Source organism: Mus pahari, chromosome 4 (genome assembly GCF_900095145.1).
Source record: "Mus pahari chromosome 4, PAHARI_EIJ_v1.1, whole genome shotgun sequence".
Taxonomy (NCBI): domain Eukaryota; kingdom Metazoa; phylum Chordata; class Mammalia; order Rodentia; family Muridae; genus Mus; species Mus pahari.
The window spans coordinates 50,264,153-50,281,999 of NC_034593.1; the positions used below are offsets into that span (position 1 = coordinate 50,264,153).

Here is a 17,847-nt window from a genome sequence, read left to right on the forward strand (position 1 = left end):
GGAAGGGTTAGGAAGGGTTCCCATCATGCCCTTGAGTCCTTTGAAGTTGCCGAGGCGTTCCGAGTGATGGTGGGCAGTCCTAGTGATGGTGGGCAGTCCTAGCGATGGTGGGCAGTCCTAGCGATGGTGGGCAGTCCTAGCGATGGTAGGCAATCCTAGCGATGGTGGGCGGTCCGAGGGCACTGCATTCCGGGAGAGCTGGGTAGCACTCTGGTATTCCTGTGGAGGGGGAGTGGTTAGTGGGGGGTGGGAGACACCAACATTTAACTTCATTAGCCATCAAGGAAATACAAATTAAATCTACTTTGAACCTCATTTTACCACAGGCAGAAGGGCTGTTATAAAAAAATAACCAAATGACAGCCAATGCATCCTTATCCACTGTTGGTAGAATGGAGAGGTGCATCATGTACACTGTTGGTGGAATGGACAGGCACATCGTGTCCACTGTTGGTGGAATGGACAGGTGCATCACATCCACTGTTGGTGGAATGGAGAGGTGCATCGTGTCCGCTGTTGGTGGAATGGACAGGTGCATCATGTCCACTGTTGGTAGAAGTCTAGACTGGTGGAGTTACTATCAGTTTGAGGGTTCCTCAATCAGCTGAAACTGAAACCCCATGTGACCCAGCTCCTGGGCTTACACCCAAAGGCGCAGTACCCTATGGCAAAGATAGTACACACCCATGTTCATTGCTGCTCTGTTCACAGTAGCTAGGAAATGGAGTTGGCCAAGCTCTGCATCAACAGATAAATGGAATGTGATGCATATACATAATGGAATTTATTCAACTATAAAGACAATGAAATTTTCAAGAAAAAAATTGGTAAATCTTTTTCTGAGTGAGGTAACCAGGCCCAGAAAGATGGATGTCACATTCACTTATATCTAAGTCCTAGTTTCAAATCTTTATGTCAGTTTCTTTGGCTTGGAGAACTCTTTATTCTGCTAGAAAACTAGATGGAGGCTATAGGATGCAAGAGTCTTTTAGGGAGGCTCTAGTAAAATGTAGGGGAAGTGAATTATTGGCTGCTGGTGGGCACTAGGGAGGGACAGTCATTTTCTTCAGTTTTATACGCCATGGTAAAGGCAGTTTCAGAGGTTCAGGGCTTATGTTGACTCCATGAACCAGTTGGAGCTGAGTTTTGTGTGAGGTCAGGGTCCAGCTTCTTTTTTCTATATTCACTTGGGTTCTATATTCACTGTTGGATATTACAACAGGGTTGACAGAAGTGCTTTACTGATACATCTCCCCAGCCCCCATTTAATGTTTTCATATATGTACACACACATTGAAATGAGTTTGAGCCTGATTGTATTCTCAGACATTTATCATTCCTATATGGTTACAGATTTCAAAATCCTTTTTCTAGTGTGGATCCTTTTAAAAGTAAAACTATAAAGGAGATACTCACCTAATCTTATAAGACGTATCGTAAGTTAGAAAAAAAAAACAAACAAACAAACCAGAAACTAAAACATTTCCAGAGTAGCAACGCAGAGAGAAAATGTTTATCAAATATAATAATGTAGTTATCGTCTGATAGATTATGAAAACCACAAACTCTTGGGTTTAATAAAGCCACTTCAATAATATTTTAAAACCCAAAATTCTATGTGAGGCCAGATTTAAAGGTATATAAAGCTGAAAGGGACGTTACAAGTTTAAATTTCCTGGAAGATAGTGCTGGCCATCGCAACTGTCTCAGCAAGTAAGATCTGAGCAGCTCAGAGCCTGACCTGGACCTGCGAAACTGGTGGTCTACAAAGTATTTTGCATGGGCTGGTGTTATGGGGACTAACTTGGTCAGTGTCAGATAACAGTCACTATAAAAATAACAATTATTTGTATATATTTCGATAACATATGTTTTCATATGTATTAAATTTGACCCAGATACTTATAAATCTTTGTATGTATCTTGTTAGTTAAATAACATTGATATATATGATTAATACAGTAAATGTCTTTTGAGGGCCAGGTTCCTTCCTCAGCTCTCAGAATTTGCTGATGAAAGAGTGAATGTAGCTTCACTAATGTGTCTTACATTCTCATATTAAGGACTCTAAAGAAAATATGTATGCCAGCTAGTTAGATCACTGCAAAAACTGAAGTACTAGGAAGGAAATAAATATGGACAGAATCTAAGAAAACCCAAAGAAGAGGACCCTCGGCTACCGACTCTTCAAGCCAGAATACTTCAAGCTGAGAGCCATCCACAGAAAGAAATAGGGCTAAGCTTGGGAGGAAGAGTCAAACATTCCAACCACAGAGCAGCCTGCAAAGGCTAAGGGTTGATAAGACAACACCTGCATCTCCTTTGAAATGTGAGGCCAAGGTAATATTTACCATAACATTTTTCTAAAGATTCTATACCCTTCGTTAGAGAATCTCAAAGTTAGTTAGCTATGATGTAAATACCAGTTTTTTTTTTTTCAAAGAGGCCAGTTTATACCCACGTTCCTAATACCCTTTTGGGGCAAAGCATTTATTCCAGACATTATCTTTTAAACACCAGGTGTGTGAAAAATATTGGAAATTAAGAGTGTGTGTGTGTGCATGCATGTGTGTGTGTGTGTGTGTGTGTGTGTGTGTGGTGTGAGTGTGGTGTGTGATGTGTTCAGAAGTTAAATTGTTTTGCCATAATATAAAATCTGATGGTAGTCAATGATTTTTACTAAAGTAAGTCTACGGGACAGAAGCATCCTTGGGTTCGGTTGCCATGCACAAGATGTGTAATCACGCTTGGATAAGCAGTGACAGTGTGCCAAGCAATTTGCCAACTGTGCACTCAAAATCCCTGAGTATTATTGCATGTACATGCATAAAACAATTGAATGACAGAGCTCTCATTATGCTGTCACCAACTTTGAGGCATGAAAGGACCTGGCTAGGAAAGTACGAATTCACTCACTGCTGTTCATTACTAACTGGATTTCAAGAGAGGAAAAAAAAAAAATCAAGACCTTGAAGAGGTTCCTAGGTTAGTGCAAGTGTCCTATACATATCTTGGAAATGTCTTTTAGGTCTTTGCTGCATTTTATTCAAAATCACCTGGAAATCCTTAACCAGAACACTCAATGCTTAGAGCTCTCCAAAAACACCAGCTTTTAATTCAAAAACAAAGCTTGAAGACAAGAAGATACCAAAAAAAACAAGGTGAGAACCAAACAAAATAAATAATGGGGACATAAACGGCTCATAAGATTTAACTTAGTATTTCTTTACTTGATTTTGTTTCATGTGTGTGAGTGTTTTGCTTGCATTCATGTCTGTACACCATGTGTGTAAAGTGAACATGAAAACCAAAGGAGGGCAGGAAATCCCCTGGATATTACAGACAGTTGTGAACTGCCACGTGGGTGCTGGGAATAGATGCAGGCTCTCTTCAGCCCCAGAAGTTTTAATTTAAAACTCTAATTACACTTTGGTCTATTTTAACTCATATGAGGAAATAGTTGATGCAATCATTCTTTATGTATCGAGTGTGCAAACTTTTATAGCTTACCTCTAGGCCTGCACCATGCAGAACAGGGCTTACTACATTCAGAAGAGGTAGTGCATGACACCAGCAATAAAAAACCCTAAAAGCAATACAGAACCCTGAACACTACATGGCAGGAAGCACTGAGAGAGAGAGAAAAAAATAGTTGCATTAGTTTGAATTATGTGTCAGAATAAAACGCCTATTTTATAGCATGTATATTTGTTTAAGCAGGCTTTGAGGGTTTACAACCATGTTCCATGTCTACTTCACTCTGCTTGATGCTTGTGGTAAAGGGTATGCTCTGTAGAGCTCAGCATAACGACACACACCTTTGACTCCAGCACTGGGCAGGCAGAGCAGGAGGAACCCTATGAGTTCAAGGCCAGTCTGGTCTACATAGCTAGTTCCAAGATAGCCAGAGCTACATAGTGAGAATTCTCCCGCTTTAATACAACCAAACAAAGAAACACAAAGGATGTCATCTGCCAGTTTCCTTCCTAGCTGCCATGCCTGCTACCAGCTGCATTGCTTCCTTTGCCATTATACACCCTACCCTACAGGAACTGCAGGCCAGAAGTAACTTTTCCATTTAAAAAAGAAATTTTCTTTAATAAATATAGAAACACATTTTTTTGTTTTAGAGGTAATTTTACCTTTGACAATTTATCTATAACTTGGATGATTGATTTGCAGCAGAACTCCCTTGAAAATTCATAACAATAAAGCTAATTTGTCATTCAATTATATTATTAAAACAATATACTTCAGTCTGGCTATTTTTCTGCTCTCTTTTTGTCTTAAAATTATCTTGGTCTATATGACAATCTCTGTAGGCATCCTAGTTAGGGATCTGTATTAAATTCAAATGACTTTTGTCTTGTCTGAACAAGTCTAAAATTTGGGGATGAATTTTCTGACACCCCTCACCGGGTCCCACCTGCAGAAATTAAGCCTCGGGAACCCAAATGCTCAGCTGCTTGCCCAGAAGTCTTCTGCACTACAGAAAGAAAGAACAGAAAAGAAAATGAATCCTTGACAGAAGCATGTCATAGTGCATGACTCTAGACCAGTGGTCTAAACCACTCAGTTTCAACCACTTTGGGGGTCAAACGACCCTTTCATAGGGGTGATATATCAGCTATCCCTCATATCAGATATTTACACTGATTCATAACTGTAACAAAATTACAGTTACGAAGTAGCAATGAAAGTAATTTTATGGTTGGAGGACACAGCAACATGAGGAACTGTAATAAAGGGTTTCAGGGTTGTGGAGGTTGAGAACCACGGCTCTAGAATAAGGAACGGCTGGGAAATACCAATGAGAGCTCCAAAGACTTTTGTACTAAGGGCTGACCACATCCTGACAAATCCTGACACCCTGAACAGCTTGCCAACTGTAGAGGAGGTGTGGAAAGGGTGTTCCCTCCCTGCAGTGGGTCGGGATAAAGTAAAAGCAAATGAAATGAGGGAAATATTTACAGTGAAAAGCAGGCAAGAATCTAGCAGAAGCCTTTCTTTCAAAACCTTGTCAAAAGGTGATTTTGAGGCTCAGTTAAAGAAACACGATAATAAGGAGAACTCATTGCAGATTATTGCACCAAGTTGTAAAGCTGTATTTGAAGAGTTAAAAGAAATAAGGAAAAATCGAATTTCCCACACAAGTCCTGTGTTTTCAGACACCTTACTGAGAGATGCCCATGTTCGCTCAGTTACAGAAAGTCAGAAAGTCCAGGTGGAATGGTATGTCCCGTTCCACCCTCAGATGTCAGAGTTCAAATGTCTTGACACATGCCATTCTTGTGGTTGTCTCTAAGAAGCAGAAACTTGGGTATGAACGAGTTAGGCTTCCTATCATAGCAAAACCCAAACATTTCGAATAAAGCTAAATGCTCAAGTAAGTTAGATAAATCACATATAGTTTAAAGGAGAAAGAAAAAAATGAGAGTACATTCTTCATCTTTTTACTCCAAAAATAACTTTGGGGGGGGCCTCTTCCAAGACACTTGAAACATAAACCAAGAGACCTCTGTCGCTTTGTTCCTCTAACTCAGGGGTTCTCAACATTCTCATGCTGTAGGGAACTGCAACCATAAAGTTATTTTCATAACTGTAATTTTGATTCTGTTATGAACCATTATGTAAATACCTGTGTTTTCCAACAGTCTTAGGTAACCCATGTGGAAGGGTCATGTGACCACTAAAGTGGTTGTAACCCATGGGGTGAGAACCACTGAGAGTCTAATTCTTACAAAGTTTTCTATCATCTGGCTCCCATGAAGTTTCTCTCTTTCCATAGTTATAAGCCTACATTTATCCTTTTTGTGTTTCTAATCTGTCTTCTGCTATGACCTGTTTGCAGACCTCTCTATTGAATTATGGATTTTTCTTTTCTTCCTTCCTTCCTTCTTCCCTCCCTTCCTCTCCCCCTCCTCCTTTTCCCTCGTTTCTCTCCTTGTGATAATGGAGACTGAACTCGGGTCTTTGCACATAAGTACTCTTCCATGGAACTAGATTCTCAGCCTCACTAAACTTTACTGACTTCGACAGACCGGCCGACCAATAAACTTCAGGGACTCACTGCCGTTGCCCTAGCTTGAATTGCTATATCTGGTTTTGTATGTAGACTGTATGAATAAAGTCCTATGCTCTCATGGCAGGTACTTTACCAACTGTTCCATCTCCACAGTTCCAAGATCAGACTCCTGGTGAAAACACCCGATCAATAATTGCAGAAGAAATCCTCCCACCACCACCACCACCCCAAAAAAAGGCTGCAGTGTTAGGCAAGCAATGGCCTAATATGCCAAGCAGCTCTGGAATTCTGGGAGTTCACAGACCAATGGTATCAGGCAATTCTAAAATTTCTGGAGTCCAACCATCTATGTTTCCAGTCATTTTAGGCTTATTAGAGTCCAACAACTAAACATTCTAAATAGCCATGGAATTTGAGGGGTAGAACCACCAATTTTTGTCAGGTAGTTCTGTACTTAGTTTATAGAGTGCGGTCACCGAACTTGCTTCCATAAAGAAAGAGGTAGGTACATATGAGAAGGAAACTTGATTTGATTATAGAAGTGGTTTCTGGAACACAGGATTTGAACAAGAGGAATTTTGATGACTAATGAAGACTCTCAGAGAATCACAGTACTAGAGATGATAGATTTTTATGTCCATGGAGAAATGAAAGAAAATCATTTTGAACAAGACAGAAGTCAAAATACTTGGGTGCCCCACCTCCTCACACTCTGATGTTTTATTATTCTCAATAGGGCACTTTATAACAAAAAGCCATGTGCTTCGGGTTAATATAAAAACAGAGAGACATGATCAGCCATTATCTTTACTAATACAGAACCAACAAGAACCTTATTAAAATCTGGGATCTTCAAGTGAGGAAAGATTGACACAGTTGCTGCATAGACTGTGAACCAGGGCTGATAGTAAGCTACGAAATGGGGATATCACCATCACTCTGGAGTGAAAGATACTTCTAGCTAGGCTTCTGAAGTTTTCATCTAGAAATAGATTAGTCATTGACTAGATGAGAGTGGTTCACTTTACCTGCCAAAGTTGAGCTGTTCCAATATTCTCATTCACCTTTCCCATATAGTAATTGCTTAACTGACTTGTGTAGACATTGTTAATGATAGAAACATAGTAAAAAAAAAAAATTTAAAATTTTTTCTAATAAAGTGAAAATGTTTTCCAAATTCATTTAATGTCAAAGAAATGAAAAGACACTTGTCAGAGTCTCTCTTGAAGAGAATTTTTTAGATAATATCATTAGGTTAGATATCATTAGGTTAGATATCATTAGGTTAGATATCATTAGGTTAGATATCATATGGTACTGCTTTATTTCACAACAGCAATGGGCAGTAGATCTTGTGTATAGGATGCCAGAGGATTTCAAGGAAATGGACAAAGTTACATTATGTAAGGACTGGCTCCAGATATTTGAGGAAAATAATACAAACAAATTTAATGTGATTTTTGTAAGATCTACACTCAAATATCTTTTACTCAAAGTATCTTTTACTCAAAGTAAGAATATGATTTGTTCCTCATACTTCAGTGAGAATAAAAACTATGTAAATATTAAAATGCTTCAATGATAGGTGAATTTACTTAAATTCTAATATAGATTCTATTTTTAAAATAATAGTTAAATAAATAATGCTATGCCCAAACATATTATTTCACACACCAAGGTATCAGATGGATGAAGCTTTGGGACAAAATAAGTAGAGAAAAATAAGTGCAAATTTTCCAATTTTATTACTTTGTATTATAATTTATTCAAATTTATGTTGCAAAAACAAGATTCATGCCCATTTATTCATAGACCGTCTCTTCCTTTTTCTTTTTTTAAAAAATTACTTTTTGAGAATTTCATACACAATGTTTACATTATTTCTATCCCTTCCTCTCCCCCTCCAACTTCTCCTGTGTCTTCCACCCTACCTAGAGTTGATGACTTTGTCATATATATAAATATAAATAATTTGGCAGGACAAGGTTCTGGTGACCCTAACCACGTTCGCTCCTTAGTCCTTTTGCCTAACCACTGGTGTACCCAGCAGACCCCCACGTCCTGTGTCAGGAAAGTTCTGCCACCAGCACCACGCCCTACCCATACTCAGAAGTGGCCCCAGAGCAGAAGAAGGAGCTGTCTGACGTCACTCACCGAATTGTGGCTCCGGGCAAGGGCATCCTGGCTGCAGACGAGTCCACTGGAAGCATTGCCAAGCGCCTGCAGTCCATTGGCACCGAGAACACTGAGGAGAACAGGTGCTTCTACTGCCAGCTGCTGCTGACTGCCGATGACCGTGTGAATCCTTACATTGCTGTGTGTGCGTGTGTGTGCGGGGGGGGGGGGTGATCCTCACGAGACACTGTACCAGAAAGCAGATGACGGACGTCCCTTCCCCCAAGTTATCAAGTCTAAGGGGTGGTGTTGTCGGCATTAAGGTAGATAAGGGTGTGGTGCTCCTGGCAGGAACCAGTGGTGAGACCCAAGAGCTGGATGGCCTGTCTGAACGCTGTGCCCAGTATACGAAGGATGGAGCCGACTTTGCCAAGTAGCGCTGTGTGCTAGAGATTGGGGAACATACTCCCTCAGCCTTTGCCATCATGGAAAAATGCCAATGTTCTGGCCTGTTATGCCAGCATCTGACAGCAGAATGGCATTGTACCCATTGTGGAGCCTGAAATTCTCCCTGATGGGGACCATAACTTGAAGTGTTGCCAGTATGTAACTGGGAAGGTACTAGCGGCTGTCTACAAAGCTCTGAGCGACCACCATGTCTATCTGGAAGGCACATTGCTGAAGCCCAACATGGTCATCCCTGGCCATGCTTGCACCCAGAAATTTTCCAATGGCAACGGTTACATCACTTCGTCGCACAGTGCCCCCTGCCGTCCCTGGGGTCACTTTCCTGTCTGGAGGGCAGAGTGAGAAAGAGGCATCCATCAACCTCAAGGCTATCAACAAGTGTCCCCTGCTGAAGCCATGGGCCTTGACTTTCTCCTATGGCCGAGCCTTGCAGGCCTCTGTTCTAAAGGCCTGGGGTGAGAAGAAGGAGAACCTAAGGCAGCCCAGGAGGAGTACATCAAGCAGGCCTGGCCAACAGCCTCCTCGCTTGTCAAGGAAAGTACACCCCAAGTGGCCAGTCTGGAGACACAGCCAGTGACTCTCCCTTCACCTCTAACCATGCCTACTAACCAGAGCTTATCTAAGGCCCCCACCCTGCCTACCGGCTTGCTATTGAAAAGGGGACCTTCAGGCTCTTTCCCATCACTCTCGCTGCCTTCTTGTGTGCAGTGTTGTCTGTGAATGCTAAATCTGCCATCCCTTCCAGCCCACTGCCAATAAATAACTATTTAAGGGGGAATAAATAAATAAATATTATATATATATATATATATATATATATATATATATATATATATATATATTAAGTTCAATTAGTGTTGCCCATGTGTGCATGTGTTTAGCATTTATCACTGGCTAACCTATGCAGGGTGCTCTTTCTTGGACAAAGTTTATTCTCCACCTCTCAGCCACCATGGATTGCCTGTATCTTCATTTAGGGGTGGAGTCCTGTGTTCCCGAATTGACATGTAGACTGGTGTGATCATTGTGTAGCCCTTGAGCAGGCTATCATATTGTTAAGACTTTATAGATGCCAGGCAGTGGTGGTGCACGCCTTTAATCCAGAAGGCAGAGGCAGGTGGATTTCCATGAGTTTGAGGTCAGCCTGCTCTAAAGAGCAAGTTCCAGGACATGCAGAGAAAACCTGTCTCAAAAAGAAATTTTTATGGATGCAACATTACTGCCCCGTCTAAGAAGACATTATCTCCCAGCTGGTGCCCTGGTTCTCTGGCTCTTAGAATCATCTGTTCCCTTTTCTCTGATGTTCCTTGAGCCTTAGGTGTAAGCATTGTGTGCTAGATGTTCCTATTGAGGGTAGGCACCCCATAGGCACTGATTCTCTCCATTTTTAGGGGCTGTTGCTCTCTGTAGTAGCCTCCACCTATGGCAAAATAAAGTTTATTTGATGAGGGTGAGCTCTACACTTATCTGTAGGCATAATAGTAACTAGAATGCAGTTGGAATCTCTATTGATTTAAAAAAAAAAAAAATGGAAGTTATCATTTTCCTCTAAGATCTGTGATCTCCTCATGGGGAGTTGGTAAGGTTTATAGGACCAGACACAAGTCCTTCCTGTCTTGCAAACATTAGCTCTCTAATTGGGACGTTAGTACAATTAGGCAGTTGTCGATTGCCCCCAAGATGTTAGTGCCTGATTGCATGACTGAGGATAGCTTTCTTTGCTGGCCATTGTGGTTCACAGGCTTCTGACAAGTTCATTTTAATGGGAGAAAGGTAGGTCTTAGGGAAAAGGAGGCTTTGTGGTTAGTACCAGATTGATTCCTCCTGTGTCTGAAGTATATAGTGTCTTCAGCAATAGGATACGGGTGCTTTAAAGACAGATGGTGAGGGAAAAAATGGCAAGATAAGTAACATTAAGAATGGTTGTAAAGCCAAACAGAAACACGTTGTTATATAAATCTACTTTACTTCATTTAAAAATATATATATTCTACATAAAATGATAATGCTCCTCCCAGGACCCATGAAATATTTAACATATTGGTCAGGGGGTGTTGAAACAATAAATGCTATTACCATTTCATTTGGTTTCAGAAATTAAAGGTTAGAGCATCTTTTTAAAAAACAAACAAGCAAAAACTGACAATAGATGTTACCCTGGGAAGAAGATACTGACAGAGAGTTGTGGATAGCCCTGGGGCTAAATATATTTGATGTTAATTCTGTTCTCCTGTGAGTGGTTGTGAACAAGGAATGAGTCAGCACCAGGTGAACCTGTAAACCTTTAAACCTGCTTCCCACCTTAATTTGTAAAATAAAGGAGAGCTGACATTGGGCAGATAAAAGGGAAGGTGGAGCTGGGCGGAAGGAGAGAGAGGAAGGAGAAAATGGAAGAGGGAGAGGATGCAGAGGAGGAGGAAAAAGAAAAGAGGAGCAGAAACACATGGCCTGGAGAAATCCCAAGTTCTAAGGAGTCTCCTAAGCTGTGGAAGATGTGGTAGTGGTAGATCAGGCCAATCTAGGCGCACAGCATGTATTCATATTAACTGTGCTGTGTTTTCATTGCCGGGGCATATTTGGGAGGAGATTTACTGCAACAGACAGTCTTTAATATTTGAGCATTTCCTACATCAGTGCTTGCATTTTGGTCATATTCTCCTCCACTCCTCTCACTAACTCTCCTCAGTTCTCAGATCTAACTCCACCCTCCCAACTTTACCACTGCACACACACATTGAATCTAATTTGTGCTGCCCATGTACTCATGGGGCCATCCTTTGTAGTACACTCAAAGTACCAGAGGCTAGACTCTTCAAGAAAAATGGCTCTCCCCACCCCCCACAGAAGCCTTAGTTAGGAGTTGTGCTGAAGTTTTCATTCAAAAAATTATATATATATTATATATATATATATATATATATATATATACACATACATACACACACATATGTGTATATAATGTTTTAAATTGTTTTAAGTCATACTTTTATACTTTAATTAGCCAGTTTTGATTTCCAATGAGGTGTAAACTGAAACTAGTCTTAGAGACATTGAAATTCCTTACAGCTTTTGGGTTTATTTTGCTTTTGAACTTCAAAGCCCTGACACCCTTTCATAGGATAGTGTGCTGTAAATTGTTAACCAGATTACTTCCACTATGAATACTGGGAGACATTTTGCTTATGTCACAAACAAGGTGAAAGCAATGAAGAGACTGAAAGTCACTTATCAATGATAGCAACACGGTCTTTGATGAACTGTGTAATCGTTTTGTTTTGTTCTTAAATACTCAAACCATATATTCCCAGACATGTGCTGGTTACAGTGTAATGTCTCCAGCTTCATGATTATTACCTACCCCACCATGTTCCAAGTCCACATAATCAGAAATTAATAAATATGCTTTGGTTAATAACATTTGACAAATTCTATTGTGTAGATATTCCTACCAAGGATGATTTCAAGGTATCTATGTTATGACATTGAATGTAGAACTGGGTCTTCCTAATTCCCATTGTGCCACAGACACACTACCCCCATTCTCCCATGCCCCACAGATGTGAAAGAGGTAAATAACCTCCAACATCTGGATAATAGTAGAAGTATAGTTATGAAGCAATGAGTTTCTAGTTGTTTTACTTTTGTAAGTGCAATCTATTTGTTTGAAAATAAGTTACATAATTCGCATAGTAACTATATCTAATTCCTAAAAACGTAACTGTCATCTCTTATGAGCTGGCAGGAGTCAATTCCAGCATTCTACTGCTCCTGTAGCAAGAATAAATAATGGGTTTTTTTGTAAGATGATCATGAAGATATGAAATAATATTGGTGATTCAATAGAAATAGCTCATTGCTCTCAGTAGGTGCTAGAACATGCAAGTTTTAGTTTACCACATTATATTGATTAACTTTTTACTAACTTGACACAGCTAGGGCTATCTGGGTAGAAGTTATTTTAATTGAGAAAATGTCCTTCCTCAGATGGACCTATAGGCCATTTTCGTGATTAATGATTGATGTGGGGAGGATCCATCCCACTGTAGGTGGTACTATTCTTGGGCAAGTGGTCCTGGCTTTTATAAAAAAAAAAAAAAAAAAAAAAAAAAAGCAAGATGAGGGCTCCACTGACAAAAGGTCTCTGCCTCTATGTCCCTGCCAAGCTTGAGTTCATGCTTTGGCTTCCCTTAATGACGGACTATGATTAGGATGTATAAGGCAAATAAAACCTCCTCTCCAAGTTGCTTTTGATCATAGCCATAGAAAGTAAAATAGTATATGTATAATAAAATTCTATTCCACAACAAGGAATGGAGTTTTACACATACATTATATTTTAAACATTTTAAATATTAGGCTAAAGAAGCCAGACTATATGCTGTATTCAAACTAATGTAAGACAACAAGAAGCCGATTGTTAGTTCCCCAAAGAGTCATGAAAGTGGGAATAATCACAAGAGAACAAAGACATTTTCAGAAGCAGTGGGAATGTTTGCTATTTGCTCATAAGGATGGCCCTGTGTTTTGCATGTGTCAAAATTTATCTGACATTATGTACAGTATATGATGTCATACATATATACATGCATACATATATGCTTATATGGGATATCTGTATATATGTGTGTGTTTATGTATGTATGCATATATTACTGAGAATCTAGAGTGAATATTCATTCAAGAAGATACTAAAAGCTGCAATTCAGCCTCTTTAGCAGAGCTTCCCATGGTGAATCAATTTAGTTTGCTCATCTCATGGACCACGATATCAACTCACATGATGATCACCAACTAACTAGCATGCTTCAAATAAACAGAGTGTGTTCATGTGTTCATTGTTCTAAATGCATTGGCACACAGTGTGGACTCCCCTTTTTACATAACATGACCCATCATTGATAAACAACTCTGCAGATTTGAAACCTACTATTTGCCCAAATGATATACTTAGTTTCTGGGGAAAGTGTGTGTGTGTGTGTGTGTGTGTGTGTGTGTGTGTGTGTGTGTGTGTGTGTGAAGTTGTTTATCTTTTCTGGTTCATTCTTGTGCATCAAGCACTTTAACCACAGAGCTCCCCTGACCCTGCCTTTTAAACCCAGTCATCTGTGTTTTAACAAATCTTCCAGGTGATCTTCATAAGCAGTGATATTTAAGAACTGATGACTCTCCGGGCAATGGTGGCACAAGCCTTTAATCCCAGCACTCAGGAGGCAGAGGCAGGTGGATTTCTAAGTTCGAGGCCAGCCTGGTCTACAGAGTGAGTTCCAGGATAGCCAGGGCTACATAGAGAAACCCTGTCTCAGAAAAAAAAAAAAAAAAAAAAAAAAGAACTGATGACTCTTAAGGAATGTGGTGGTTTGATGACTCTTAAGGAATGTGGTGGTTTGAATGAGAATGCCCCCCATATGCATGTATGTTTGAATGCTTGGTCCCAGTTGGTGGAACTCTTTGAGAAGGACTGGGGCATTGGGAGATGTAGCTTTATTGTTACTAGATATGGGTTTTGAGGTTTTAAGAGCTCACACTATTCCCTGACACACACACTATCTCTCTATATATCTCTTTCTCTCTCTCCCTCCCTCTCTCCTTCCTTTCTTCCCTCCCTCCTTCCTCTCTTCTCTCCTCTCTCTTCCTTATGCTTGTGGATGAGATGTAAGATCTAAGCTACTGTTCTAACGCCATGCCTGCATACCTACTACCATATTCCTTGACGTGATAAGCATAGACTCTAATCTTCAAGAAATATAAACCCCAATAAACTCTTTTTCTATAAGTTGCCTTGGTTAGGTGTTTTGCTGCAGAAACAGAAAGTTAGCTAAGATAAGGACTGGATTGAAATTCAACTGAAAGGAAATTCAACACTGAAATTCCTTCATGAAATTCATGAGTTGAAACCTTAACTCCTACAGCAATGTTTTTAGAGATAAAGCCACTAATGCAAATGGTAATTTAGGGTTAAGTGGGGTTTAATAAAAAGGTCTGGCTCTAATCTAATAGGACTAGTATCTTTAAGAAGAGGAAGAAAAACTAGATGTAGTTTCCTTTCCGTGCACAAAGAGGAAAGGCCATGTGCAAACTCATTGAGAAGGTGGCACCTTATAGCAGGTTATAACTGAACACAGTTATCCAACTCTGGTGAAGCTCATATGGTGTCACCCCAAGCCACTAAATGCTGGATCCAGAGCTGTACAGTGTGTCCTGGTGTTTGTCCTGATTGGTTTTAATTTTGCTTTGGTCCAGTTTTTCCTTGATTTCCGATCCTCCCTCCCCTTTGGAATGATAGGAATGTCTATTCTATACCTATCAAAGTGTATTTGAAAGATGTAACTTTAAAACAAAAATTCGGGGGCTCACAGTTAAGAGTTTACCTTAAGTCTAAGAAGAGACTTTGGGCTTTTGAACTGTTACATTTTGTTAAGATTTGGGGGGCTGTTAAGATTTGGGGAATTCTTACAGATGAACTACATGCATGTTTCCATGAGCCTTTGAGTATTGTAGTAGAATGATTGTTAAAAAGAGATATGCTCACAAGATCAATTCAGTCAACATTCAAACATGGACTAGAGATGACTTCATGAGCTCCAATTCCAAGCTACAGAGCTATCAATAGCTGACTTCTTGGGGGAAGGGAGAATCTTTAATGGTGTGGCCAATAGTAGATTGAATATACTCTGGTGGATGGCTCTACATGCAGGGGTAAATAGGCAGTATAAATTAGATTCAGTGGGTTATAACAAACAAAGATGCACAAACAGAAGATGAAATTGGGTGTATCAATTTGAGAGAAATTAGAGTGTGAAGTGATCAAAATGCATTGAATGTACCCATTATACAATTCTCAAAGAGGTAAATTATTATACATTTTTAAAAGTGATCTGCTTGGGGGAAAGGTGGTGTACATGGACATCAAGTTATTAAGGGGAGGACTTGGGATGGTCAATCTTAACTGTTACATTGACAGGATTTAAAATTGAGAAGGTCAGCTCAGGAACCTTGGCAAGGTCATGAAACACTCACTCCTCTGGAAGGGAGAGGCTAATTAACATTCCTCAGACCACAGGATGGGAAACAACCTTCGGGTGAGGACACATTCCAAAGGACGGACCCTTGCCCACCTTCAGACAAGGAAAGTGCTTGTCACCTCTTTCTCTAAAGACCAATCAGTTTAAAGGGTGCACTGTTCTGCCAATCATATTGTGCCTAGTTGCTGGTGCCCTATTCTGCCCTGGAAACTATATTAAAAACTCGCAGAACAGGCGCTGGAGAGTCACTACCTCTCCTTCAGGTCTGGGGCGACCCCAGTGCACTGGAATAATAAATTCCTCTTGCTTTTTGCATTTATCCTGGCTCCCCGGTAAGCTAAGGTTCCCCAGAGTCTTACAAAATAATCTAGGAGACACACTTCTAAGGCATGTCTATGGCAGTGTGGCTGTGCAAAGAGACAGAAACACCCTGGTACCCACTTCTAGCCACATTCAGCAGCACACCTTCCCATCTAAGAAAGAGTTTATCTTAGATTAAATCTAGATGTGAGGTGGCAGAAACAGAGACTAGGGTAGACTCAAGGAATAGTTTATAGCTAACAGTGGTACGAGAGGGAACTCATGCCGTAACAGCAGAGAAAGCAGAGTGTGGTCCAAAGATGGATCTGTACTTGCTGAGACCCGCTTTGCCATTTGTAAGGGATGACATGACATGGTTCCTGCCTCCCAGAACAGAGCCAGCAAGGCATGGGCCTCCATGATGGGCATATGCTGTTGGCATCAGGCTTGTTTGTATCATAGGGTACGTATTTTGATGTTCCTCCTTCAAGCAATATCCTCTCTGCCAAGGTTAATGACTCCTTGATAATCAGAGACAGCACAAATCTAGCAGGTGAAGGTGTGTCTATGTCTTTGCAAAATGGTAGAAGGTTGTGACCTTCAGGACAGCCCTTAAGGCTATGGGAAAGAACTCTAAAAACATGAGTTCAAACATATATAATTTTTCAACTATGCATAATATAAGGAAACAATATGATTTTTTTTTTTTTTTTGGTTTTTCGAGACAGGGTTTCTCTGTGTTGCTCTGGCTGTCCTGGAACTCACTCTGTAGACCAGGCTGGCCTCGAACTCTGAAATCTGCCTACCTCTGCCTCCCAAGTGCTTGGATTAAAGGCATGTGCTGCCACTGCAATATGAATTATATGAGGGGCTTCTCAAACCTAGAAAAACAGAGACAACTACACTAAAGACAGGCAAATAAAATGGCAGTACATTCCTGAGTTCAAGGTCAGCCTGAGACAGATGGAATTTAGGTCCAGGGACAGAATGGTAATTTCCAACCAGCTAAATTTACAAAGGCACACAAACCTCTGAATTCTTTTTGAAAAGTTAAAAAAAGAAAAATGTTACTTCCTGTCCTTTTCCTAAGAGTCAAGGGCTAAGGCCTTAGAATTCGATTTGTGGGATAGTCATGATGGAACTTGGAATAAATAACAGAATTAATGTGTAAATAAAAAATCTGGGTTTTGGGTCTACACAAGAAGTAGCAAAAAATGGTAACACTTCTTTAGAATTTTTTTTCTAGTGAGACCTGAGCTGTCAGGAGATCTCTGAAGAGCAAACACAGCTCTTCAAGGTTTTTTCTCACAGGACTTCCAATTTTGGTTGGAAAATGCATGGAGAGCAAACATAGCTCTTTTAGAATTTTTTTCTAAAAGGATTTCTGAGCTTGGTTGGGAATCCCAAGAATTACAGCTCTTTTTAAAGTGTTTTCTGGCTTTCTGATTTTGGTCAGAAAACCCAAGAAATACTTTTAGAATTTTTCCTAACAGGATTTCTGACTTGGTCAGAAGATCCAAGAATTTTCTATAGCAGCTTTTCTGACTGGTCAGAAAACCCATTAGCTATCCAGAGATATTTTAGAACTTTTACTAGCAGAGAGAGCTGTCTCAACAAGACAGAGCTATCTCAAGCAGAAAGCCAGCTGTCTCAACCAGAGAGATTTTTAGAAGAGCAACAAAAAGCTGTCTCCAGCAAAAAACAGACAGAGGACAGTCTTAAAAGCTGTTCTGAGTAGGACACACACATACACAGAGAAAGACACACACACACACACACAGAGAGAGAGAGAGAGAGAGAGAGAGAGAGAGAGAGAGAGAGAGAGAGAGATTAAGAGAGAGCAATATGAAAAGCTATCTCAAGCAGACTACTGAGCCAAGAGCTATCTACAGAGAGCTATCTAGGTTGCCGTCTGGA

The 17,847-nt window shown here is 40.2% G+C and overlaps 1 pseudogene; it reads left to right on the top strand.

Moving 5' to 3' along the window:
• Positions 1 to 392: 392 nt before the first annotated feature.
• LOC110320776 lies at positions 393 to 9,216 on the top strand (annotated as a pseudogene).
• The last annotated feature ends 8,631 nt before the right edge of the window (positions 9,217 to 17,847 follow it).